This window comes from Vombatus ursinus, unplaced genomic scaffold (genome assembly GCF_900497805.2).
Source record: "Vombatus ursinus unplaced genomic scaffold, bare-nosed wombat genome assembly UNPS02014863.1, whole genome shotgun sequence".
NCBI classification, from domain to species: domain Eukaryota; kingdom Metazoa; phylum Chordata; class Mammalia; order Diprotodontia; family Vombatidae; genus Vombatus; species Vombatus ursinus.
In genome coordinates, this window is record NW_020954641.1 from 39,779,432 (window position 1) to 39,792,150 (window position 12,719).

Genomic DNA, 12,719 nt, shown 5'->3' on the forward strand with positions numbered 1-12,719 from the left:
TCTAGATAGAAACAGCTAGAAGGACTGATGAGTCCATTAAATTCAGGCACTGGCACTGAAGGACTGAGTAGTCAAAAGGTACCTAACATTGACTTACTCCAGACTGGTACTTTTTTTTTTTTAAAGTTCCTGTTCCCTTTGTTATAAAATTGTACCGGGGGAGGGGACAGATAAGATATGGAACACAAAATTTTGTGGAAGTGAATGTTGAAAACTAAAAATAAATTAATTAATTAACAAAAATAAAATAAAATTGCACTGGCCCTAACTTCTGGGCCCCTCAGATCCAGCCTGCAACTCTGGGCAGAGCTGGTTCCTTGAAACTAGAACAGGTATCGCTTTGCTTCTCAGAGACAAGGATACACAGATGAGATTTGGGGTGGCTGGGGAAGTGGATTAGCACAAAGATTCCTGGAATCTTCTTGTGTGTATGTACCACATGTGGTTTATATTTTATTGATAAACTAAATAGTTAGAAATAAAACTGTGATTCTGTTCCCTGAGATGCAAGACCAAACTAGTTCACAGAATATGCTTTATGTGACCCTGCCTTGGTTACAGAGGACTAAGAATGGTTCCAGCCTGGAAAAGTCAAGTGTGCTTAGTTTAGGGACTCCCAGTGGAAATGAACAGAAAAACCTGAAGCATTCACGCAGCAGAACATCTGCATGAGAAGGCCCTAGTACATTAACAATCCTGGGAAATTGTGGTGGTGGGACTATTTCTGCCACAAATCAAGAGGAAATTGTAACCCTAGTGATATCAAGAAGGGAGACAAGAAAATTCTCTCTTCTGCTATAAGTGAAGATCCTTCATGCCATAAAGATAGGTTATGTTATATGTAACAGTAGTGAGGAGCTGAGCAGGTTTTATTCTTATTATTTAGAATTGTAGTGTATCCAGATAATATCAGCATTAGAGGAGAGTTTTTATCAGCACCCTCCAGCATTCCAAAGTATGAGCAATAGCCCAGCCTTCCAAATGCTGATCACCCCCCCTCCCCAGCCCATATTTTCTTGATGCTTTGAGTTTCTTGGAATAAATCACTTTATCAATTCATAGGCCTATAGGATCCAAAGCCTAGCATAGCTCCTGGAGTATAGTAGGTGTTTAATAAATGCTTGTTAATTGATTGGTTCTAGATTCAGAGCTGGAAGTGACCTTTGAGGTCATATAGTTTAGCCACCTTAACTATTGGTGGAGACTGCAAATGATCCACTGTTGAAATCAGGGTCCTTTTGAAATACCAAAGACAAAAGCAAACAAAACAACCTGAAACTTTGTAATATGTCTTTTTTTTTTTGTCTACATCTGTGATTTCATCATTGCAGAGAACTCCTGGTGTGGAAATTCCTTCCACTGATGGAGATGGGCAAACAATCAGTAACTGAGATTCTCAGAGAGTTAACTGAGATTCTCAGAGAGTTGCCTGAGGGTACTGAGAGATTAAACGACTTGCTTATCATGGCTACCCAGCTAGTCCACAACCAAAAGAGGTATGGGTAGATCTTCCTGACCCCAAATTCAGCTTTCCATCCATCACACCATGCTGCTTTTTAGTGGAAAAACAAAGTGGAATGAAATTACCTTATAGTTCCTGAATTTGTATTTTAAAAATCCAATGTTTTCATTGTAATGGATACAATAGTATGATATTGCTGCTAAAAAAAATACTAATTATGTTCGATTACATTAACACAAATATAACATCTAGCTCAAGGGAAGTGATAGTCCCACTGGTCAGACCACACCTAGAGTAAAATATTTAACTCTTGGTATTCCATTTCAGAAGGGCCATTGGCAAAGTAGGGTATATTCAGGGGAGGGTAAACAGAATGAGGAAAAATCTGGAAACTCTGTAATATGAGAATTAGTTTATATAGTCATGGATCTTCTCTTTCTTCTTCTTCCTTCTTCACCTCCCTTTCTTACACACATGCAAACACACTTACACACACACATACAGAGCTGAATTATAACACTTCTGTAGACATTGTGCCAAAGAACACAAATTATAAATACTGAAGTGCACGTTTCTGGCCCATGCTCAACTCACAGGCTCTGAGAAATGCATTCCAGACACAAAGTTTTAGGGCCCAAGGTTGTACTTGCTAATATTTGGACTATTCCCAGTGGCTTTTATCCATTTTGTCCAGCAGGTGGAGCAAAGGAAAATGCTTCTCATTCCCAACAAAGTCCCCAGTACCCAAAGTCCAAGACTGTCAAAGCAATCAAGTGAGGGGGAGAAAAAAGTGGAGCAGCTATTGTGTATTTATTATGTAATGCCTACAATATGTCAGGAACTGTGTCAAACTCTTTACAATCATTATCTCATTTGATCCTCACAACAACCCTGGGAGGTAGGTGCTATCATTAGCCCCATTTTACAGATGAGGAAATGGAGGCAAATAGGATTAAATGAATTGCCCAGGGTCATACAACTAGTAAGTATCTGAGGTCATATTTGAACTCAGGTCTTCTTGATTCCAGGCACAACACTCTATTCACTGTGCCATCAAACATTACAGCAAATAAAATTGAAAGAAGTAGTTTTGAAAATTGAAAAAAGTAATTACACAAGATTGAGATGTTAGTGACAAGTTAATGGCTGATTATCATTGTTTGTCCTTTGCTTTTGAAGAGACCCAATGACATCACAGGGTGATGTCTTGACTTGTTCATGAATTGGATTTAAGTGAGGCAGAGTTGCACAAAGCCATCATCCTCACTCTCTTTTCCAGAGTCATTGAAGACCAGTGGCAAGACAAAAGTCAAGACGACCGTCGATGGCTTAGGATGCAATGGATGACCTTGGCATCTTCAAAGAGAGAGTGAGGCTGATGATTTTGTGTAACTCTGCCTCACTTAAATCCAATTCATGCACAAGTCATCACCCTGTGATGTCAATGGTTCTCTTCAAAAATGAGAAATGAACAGCAACATCCCTATTCCTATGCTTTTTCTTGTCAATTCTCTCTTCTGTCAATATCCAATACACTCAGCTGATTCCCTTAGCTCCTCCAAACTTATCTGTTCTGTGTCACATTCTGGATTCTAATCTCATCTAAGGGCTATTTGGCTAATTTGTTAAATAAATGAATAATAACGGTGAGAAGAAAAAAACTAATGGCGTAATGGAGTATATTCCTTTCAGATAACATATATGCATTTTAATCCTTATATTTCTAGAAACTGTGGATCCCAAGGAGTTACTTGAATCATGACAATTTTCAGCTTTATGGCAGACAAATTGGGGAGATATTTTAGGGGTAAAACAGTGTTTCATCACTCTTAGACCAAACCACATAGGCAGTTCCAAATTCTGCTTACATGTGGGACCTTTCTTGTCTTGAACTCTACTAAATGGAAATTTGTCAACTGTTGAGCTGGGCTGAAGTTTACTTTCTGAAGTAAGCATTTGCTGAATAAATGAATAATGTAAACAAGATTTTAGGAGTATCTATGAATAGAAACTATTTCTAAGTCCTTTGGTACTTTCATTTTTGCATACAGATAATATTGCTAATTACATATGAGACATATGTACCCTTTATATTAAAGACAGACATCTTCACAGCTAATTTCAGAAGGTTTTAATCTACATTTGTGATTTTAGAGATGTAGTAAATTCCTAGTGTGGAAACTTCCTCTACTCATCAGATCAGAAATTCATTTGCATAAGCTACAGTCTATCAATATCTATAATTGCCTGTGGTCCCATAGTGAATATGTGCTAGAGACAAGACATGAATGCAGGTCTTGCCAGTGCACCCTGCTGTTGTTCAGTCGTTTCAGTTGTTTTCTACTCTTTTATGACCCTGTTTGCCTCCATTTCCTCATCTGTAAAATGGGGCTATTTTCTTGGCAAAGATACTAGAGGGGTTTGCTATTTCCTTCTCCAGCTCATTTTACAGATAAGAAATTGAGGCAAACGAGATTTAAGTGATTTGCCCAGGATCACACAGCTAGGAAGTGTTTGAGGCCAGATTTGAACTGACTCCAGGCCTGGTGCTCTATCCATTGTGCCACCTAGCTGCTCCCCCCCCGCCCCGGTCTCACATCACACTGCCTCTTGATTTCAATGATATGTTCTTAAAAACTACAAGGCAGAATTTTTCTACAAATTATTATGTAATTGAGAATGTTCTTGGTTTCCCAATCCCTCCAGTCCCAATTATTACAAAGTAATGAGGTATGATGTGCTTCATTGGGTTCCAAGAAATGTCAAGAGATCCAGAGGAAGACCTGTAGGACCTCAGGTGAATTCCCATGGAGTGTTTACAGGAGAACTTGTCCAAGAATGGCATGAAATAAGAAAGCATGCTTAGGTTGTGATATGCTTTGTCAGAAAGAGAAGTTATTTCAAGGGAGTACAGACCTATCAAAGTATCATAAAGAAGAATGATGAAATATTCTTTGAGCCCCAAAAGTTTTGGTCTATCTAACAAATCAACAAGAAAGGTTGAACATATATTAACATTAACATAACATAACATAACATAACATAACATAACATAACATAACATAGCAACATAAGCATTGTAAGGACTTTGGACTCAAGGCCCAGCCTGATCATTAAGTATAAGATATCCCTAACTTTATAATACCTAAAACATAACTACTTTCCCAAGCTTATTTTATTATCACTCCCTTCATGCCCTCTATATTATAGCTGTACTGGTCTATTTGCTGTCAGTAAGACTTGGCACTCTTATCTCCCACCTTCATGCTTTTGTTCAAACTGTCTGCCATGCCTGGAATATTCTCCCTCCTCACCTCACCTCCTCATTAACATCCTTCAAGGCTCAGTTAATATCATAACTCCTACTGATGACATTTTCCTAATCCCTTTAGGGAACACGAATGTACTTATGATCATATATGTATACATTTATAACCATACATGTTTGTATATATAGACACATGTGTGTGTGAGTGTATATATCGGTTTATGCATCATATCCCCAATGGAATGTAAATATTCTTAAGGAAGGGGCTGTTTCTCTGTGCTCTTTCTCTCCAACTCTCTCCCCTCATACCCAAGCACATAACATTATAACAATGTAGCTAGATTTTGATTAATGCGACAAATGAATCCCTTGGAGTGGTCTCATGGATTTGAGTTAACATGGTTTGAGGTTATAATTATGTAAAATGTGATCTTTGGTTCCAGACAAATGGAAGTACGCTTCAAGGGATTTCTTATTCGTGCTAATCAGGACCTAACTGTAAATGATTGTTGTGTTGGGTTGGTTTGGATTGGGTCAGCTATAGCAAAGGACGCTTTTTAAATATTTATTGAATGTGAGGCAGAAACGCACAGTGAATAGGGGGCTTGGAGTCAGGAGGACCTGGGTTCAAATCCTGCATCAGATACTTAATAGCTAGGTGATATGAGGCAAGTCACAACCTCCCTGGGACAGTTTCTTCATCTGTAAAATGGGATGGGGAGCGTGGAAGGGTGTACTTGTTGGTCTCCAAAGTCCCTCTAGCTCTAAAATCTATGATCCTGTGTTCCTATTAATGGAATTCCTAGGCACGTACTGTCACAGCTATGTCCTGTAACCTTTAGTGTGCCCATCCTCCTTTGGGAATATTGTATAAACTCTCAGATATAATCAATGAGCTGGTTAGTTTGCCAACATGCTTTTTTTTTCTTCTTTCTTTTTCCAGTATTTGCTTCAAGAGTTGGCTTGCTAGGTAGGGATAAATTCGGAAATGAATGAGATGTAAAAACAAAAAGTATCAGTAAATAAAGATTACAAAAAAATGTTTCATTTGCCCCAGAAGCTGCCTACCTGACAAGTAGAGAATTGCTTGACTGATTGACAAATTCTGACTAAATCTATGGACTTTTCTTCCCTGTAATGAATTGTAGTCACTCCTTTATGGGAAGTTATAGAGATTAATGGGAAAAAATAGGAATTTTTTTTTCAATTCCTTTAAGACTATTAAATACAAAAGGAAAATTAAGGCAAAATCCTTTGTAACTTGTGACCCTCTCTCCCCAAATATAGCCTAAATCAAAGGCAGACAGCACATTTTCAGTAAGGTATATGATTTATTTAATAAAAATTTCAGGAACTGTCAGAGGGAGCATTGACCCCTGCTTGGGATGGACAGAGGAAACAATGGCGATATCTATGGACACTGCTCGTGTAATCTCTGACAATGACTTCCCATCTCAAGCTATCATCTTTGTTAGATTTACTTCACCTTTTCTGGTGGTCCAGAGACCATATCTTAAGAAACTTGTTTTGTAAACCTGCATCAAAAGTCCTGTCTTGGACTCTTCCCAGAAGCCACACCTTGCTCTGCTTCTCAACCATACTCATGTCATCATCCTGTTGCGTTGCCTGGCCCAGATTCCTTTTCTTGCTAATATTCCATTCACTTAGGAGGCAGAGAAGTACAAATACATGCAGAGCATAGGATTACAGTTCGTAGGACCACAGACATGGTCATCTAGTCTAACTCCCTTATTTTACAGATGAGGAAACCATGACCCATGGAATTAGAATAACTTGTTCAAGCATATATGAGATCATACTTTTTAACATTATATATTTTAAAATGCTATGAACACCCACCTACCACACCACAACAACAAGGACACTCCTTGAAGAGTTGTGGCAAAGAGCAACTATTGGGTTCCATCCCAGGGACACCAACTTCCAACCTTTGAACTGAATCTACTCAGAAATAAGGCTCTCACAGCATGATGCACTCAGATTGCTTAATAATGATGGATAGCCACTAAAACACTTTGGACTTAAACACCAGGAGCACCTGGCGGTAGCCAGCCTCACAAAGGCCAAAAACTGTGCTCCATCTAATAAACACACTGAAAATTTGTGGGAAACCTTGGAGCTGAACCAACAGGCTCCAGGAGGGAAAAAAAAGTAAGAGAAAGATCCCAGTCATCTCGGGTTTCCTTGGTAATACATGCTGTGCTGGCAGCCCTGGCCCCTGGAAAGCCATGAGATGTTATTTATGGCAGTTGCAAACCTGTAGATGTGAGCTGGGACACACTTGGGTGAAACCAACAGGGAATGACAGACCTGCTCTATCTCACCATTTACTTGTTTGCTATTCCTCCCTGGTCTGGAGTATCACTCAGCAAGAGGAAATATACATACATGTATTTGTGTGTGTGTGTGCGTGTGTGTGTGTGTGTGTGTGTTTTATAAGCAAGTGACACATTCAAATTCCCAATTAAAAAGTTAGAAAGTACAACACTGGAGTTAGATTTGCTGTGTTCTAACACCTCATTAACCTCAGGGTTGGCCTTCTGCTCAGAGCACAAGACTTGGGAATTACCACCTCAGATGTATCCTTTATACCCAAGAACAGAAAAACAGTAACACTTTGCATGAAAAATGACTCCTCAATGAAACCACAGGACTTATTCCAGATTTTGAACAAGGTAGGACAATGGGGCAAATGGACGTGAAGGTTCTTTTAGGGCTGATTCCATGTAGGGTTCTTTATCCTTAGCAGGAAAACAGATAGGAAAAACCTAAGATAACAGGCAGCCCATGTTCTCTAAGCATTTATAATGGAAGAGAAGAAGGTTTCAGATTTCTCATAGAGAAGGCAATTAGAACTCAGTTTTTATTTCTTGTCCACCAGATTGGCAAAGAAGACAAAAGAGGCTGTGGGAGGACAGGTACCCTAATACACTAATGGTAGAGTTATGATGTGATTCTACTATTCTGAAAAACCATTTGGAACCATAATAGAAAAATAACTAAATCCTTCAATCTAGTAATGTCACTACTGGGCATATACCTTACAGAGGTAAAAGATAGATGGAAAAGACCCTTATATAAAAAAATATATGTTAGTAGCATCTTTTGTGGTAGCAAATAACCGAAAGCAAAGTGGGAGCTTATAAATTGGGCAATGGCTTAATAAATTGAGCTATGAGTATCATACAACATTATTGTCTCATTAGAGATGACAAATATGAAATATTAAGGGAAATTTGGAAAAATCTGTATAAACTAATGTAAATCAGAACCAGTAGAAAAATTTACATAATGACCACAATAATATAAAAGGAAACAGCACTGAAAGATAAGGGAACTCAGATAAATGCAGTCACGAATACTGACTTTAGAAAACTGATAGAAAAGCATGTTTCCCTCCTCTTGGCAGAGGTCATGGGTTATAGGTCTGGAAGGAGGTATATATTTTCAGACATGGACAATATGTTCTTTTAAAAAAATTATACTTCTTTGTGCAAGGGTCCTATGAGGAAACATATTATTGGAAAGTAACAATATTAAAAAGTATCAATAAAATATATTTTAAACATATAAATAAAACACAGAAGAAGGAGGAGGAGATGGTAACAATGATGACAATGATAGTTATTAGTTAGTACCAGGGGTATGAATCAAAAGTGAACTAACAGCTGAGCTGAGTTTTCTGAACACTAAATTAAACTTAAATTGAAGAAAAGAAAAAGAAAACTGACTTGGAAAGGGAAGAGAAAGGAAAGGAAAGATGAGTTCTATTAAATAATTCAAAATGAAACCAAGCCAATATTTTCTTGAATAAATGAATTAGAATGCAACTAGAAATAAAAATAATTATTCACTTATTTTTTCAACATTTATTAAATATATATGATCTTAGGCATCATCTCTCACCTCAAGGTACTTATAGTCCAATAGGGAAAATAAGAGATATTCACATAACCATAATATAAAATAGAATAGAAGAACACGAGAGATAAAAAAGAAAAAAAAACACATACATGCACACAACATAATAAGAGTGCAGATTTCATAGAATCTTAAATCAAGGACTACCTACAATGGACCTTAAAGATCATCTATTCCCAGTTAAACACAGAAGGAAATTGAGACATAGAGAGATAAGATAACACGTCTAAGTTCACACCACTAGGACATAATAGAGCTAGTTTTCATACCTAACTCCTCTGACTCCCAATCTAGTGCTTATTCCATCATATTACATTGCATCTTTGTAATAAGGGTTATTTTGAATTAACTGGTTCAGACAAATGATTATACAAAGGGAAGAATGAAGAAAGAGAAGTAATTTTTTAAAAAATGTCTGTGGGATTTTGACCCTTAGTAACTGGTACCAATAACAAAAATAGGAAAGCTGAGGGGAGGAATCAGTTTTGGGGTTGAGGATGAGTTTGTTCTAACAACAACCCATACATGTGGAGGTGTCCTATTGTATGAACAAGTCTGGGGAGTTCAAGAGAGAAGACAAATAAATAGTAACAAGAGTTCCTTTACTGAAAGTTTTTCTTGGGAGGCCCTGAGTTTAAGCTTATAGCACTGTGCTTGGATTTCTGAGATTTCATTTCATGTGCTCCCTGCTAACACAAAGAAAGTATATGGCAGTAGGGAAATGAGCCTGAATATTTGGTTAAAAACAGAAATCAGAAGGGAGAATCACGCTGTTCAGTTGGAGATTTGGAAGGGAAAAAAGAGGAAGAATTAATTTTACTGTTAAAAGTTCTTCTCTTCCCTCTACAATTTGGACAGGAACAGAAGTGCCTTCATCTTTAAAAACAACAATAAAAAAGGTTTTATTGATGTTTTTCTAGGTATATCCCCATACATCTCAAGTGAACCTTGCCCTGTATCAAAGAAAAACAGTGACAGCTGACAGTGTTTACATCTAACTATACATGTGAAATACTATACCTGTAGACTTCCACCTCTCTACTGAAAGGAGGGGGGGTGCTGTTTCTCTTCTTTTATATGGGGTCAAGACTGGTCATTATAATTACTCAATATTGGGGCAGCTAGGTGGCTTGGTGGATACAGCACCGGCCCTGAAGTCAGGAAGACCTGAGTTCAAATCCAGCCTCAGACAGAATACTTGACACTTACTAGCTATGTGACCCTGGGTAAGTCACTTAACCCCAGTTGCCTAAAAAAAAAAAAAGAACAAACAAAAAAAATAACTACTCAATGCTTTGTTTCATCTTAAGGTTCTTTTTGTTTATATTCTTCAATTCAACTCAACAAGCATTTATTAATACCACGCGCCAGTCACTTTGCTAGGTACTAGGGAAACAATGACAAAAATGAGACCAGTCCCTGAACTCACCAGACCTCTAACAGAGGTTAGATTGTCAAGTATGCTGCAAAAGGGATGCTCAGCCAGGAAAGTGATGGATGAGATGGCTGGTGAGGTCTCTTCTAATAGCCCATATTGACATAGCACTTTAACCATTACAAAGTACTTTCTGCTCTTCTGAAGAACTGAAGGCAGTGAGCACTTGGGTTTCCACACTGTTCTTTCTTTACACCCTAGAGAAGATGCTCATGTGATTGAACTCTATAACTCTGTAAGCATATTGTGAAGAAACTTGCCCTATTTTAACCAAGTATTTCGTTTGCAAAAATGGCTATTTTCCAGAAATGGTTGAAAGAGTTTCCAAAAGCATTAGTAAAAGATCCCTTCCTGACTCTTCACCAGCAGTTTAATAAGCTGGTATTGTTTTCATTCTTTAGGGAAAATTGTAAAATTATGCTGTTTTGCTTATATTATTTAATTAATTAACATTTATTCATGGTTCCTTTCAACTTAATATGAACTAGCATATCAAAACTCTAACCCTCCCTACATCTGTTTTACATGGAGTTTTGAGAAATGAAAACATAATGAAACCTGTTGCTAGAACACTTTGCTCTCTGAGCAAAAGGGGAAATATTGGCTCTACAGAATACTCCTATGGAAACTAATAGAGTTTTTATAGGTTTGAAAAATGACCTATAAACATATTTAAGTATCATACCAAAATGAAGTGATTTCTACAGATGCTCAGTTAGTTTGAAGGTAATCTTTTCAACCAACTTTGAAAAATCATGGATGAGATCAATTATACTTGGTTGATGGTTAGTTTTACTGAACTTTTCTGCTTCTTTTTTATTCTGTTATAAGGGATGATTCTCTGGAAGGAAGAGAGGGTAGAATATACTTGAAAATATTATTGTTCAGCTTTCATCTTCTTTTTAGGCAATTGGGGTTAAGTGACTTGCCCAGGGTCACACAGCTAGTAAGTATCAAGTGTTTGGTCTGAGGCCAGATTTGAACTCAGGTCCTCCTGACTTCAGGGCCAGTGCTCTATCCACTGCACCACCTACCTGCCCCTTCAGCTTTCATTTTCAAAGATGACCAGTGACATCACAGGGTCATCTCTTGACTTGCATGTGAATTGGGTTTAAGTGAGGCAGTTGCATAGACATTAGACTATTCTCTCTTTCAGAGTCATTGAAGTCCAGTAGCAACATAAAAGTCAAGATGCCTGGTGGTGGCCAGGATGCAGTGGATGCCCTTGGCATCTTTGTGGTCTGATCAAGCTCTAAGCACTTCACAGCACCTACTTCAGGCACCATCATGGCCATTGAAACAAATTGTTCTCATCTGTCCATTCTGCCCCGTTTTCACGTGCTTGAGATAGACATCTCCCTAACTCACCAATGGATTGGAGGTCTGTTGTTACCCTCAACCCGGTTCAGCTCATCTGCTGAAATGGTTTTACCTGAGTGTGGCCACTGTACATGCTACGGCTTCTCAGAGCCACAGGTGAGAGTTGAGTATCAGGTAGACACCAAAGGTAGATGAGCAGCCCTGAAAAGGGCTTGACAATCTCTCACACCAGAGGTGCTAGGCCTCCCTGAACAAACCATATATTCCCCATGCACTGGAAAATATAGATGATACAAAAAAATTTACCAATAAAATATTTAAACTAAAAAGAGAAAATGATGAATAAGGAGTCCAAAACAAATAATGATTATTAGCTACTTTCCATGAAGATAATTCTATTTCCAATTAGATCCACAAAACCTGGGTACAAATCCCAACACGTCTGACACTGAGGAGCAGCATGACTGTGGGCAAGTCAGTTCATCTCTTTTCACTTCTTCCTCCTGCTGCCTATCATAATGGGGAATGTATAGGTCTGTTTACACTTATATTTAAAAGAGAAGTCTGTTAACTCTTTGTATGGCTGTGGACAAGGCATTTTACCTCTCTAAGCCTCAGTTTTTCCATCTATAAAGTAGACAGGTTGGACTAGATGACTTCTGAGCCCCTTTCCAGCTCCTAAATTGCTGAGGGGGTTTTAAAAGAATTACAAGCAAAGATCGAGTACTACTTATTTGGGTTAATTTCAATTATAAATGTGACATGGAATCTTTGTTAGAAAACCTTTGTTTTAGTCTTTATTTAGTAACTACCACTAAACAGCTGGTGATTTTGGGAAAGTCAGTTTTCTTACCTTAAAAGACAAAATTTAAAAAAAAAAGCCCCTACCTAATAATGTTTGAGTTCCAGGTCAGATGTTTTCTATATGTATAATTGAGTATATTAATTTATATCTCTGAGCTTCAGTTTCCTGATCTGTAAAGCAAAACTGCTAACACTAGAATTTCCAGTATCTTGGATTGTTATAATGAGAAACTGAGGTCTAACTAAAGAAATGACAATCCTAAATTAATGAGGCTGGGACTAGAACCCAGATCTTATATTGTAGTGATAATTAATACTTGTACAACATTTTATGGTTTCTTAATCTATTATTAACATAAGGCCATTGATGGCATCCTTAATTCCTCACTTTTATCTCACATATTCACATCCAACGTGTTACCAGCTCTCATTTCTATTTCTGTGACAACTTTTGCATCCTTCCACTCTTCTTTAGAGGCCACTAGGTG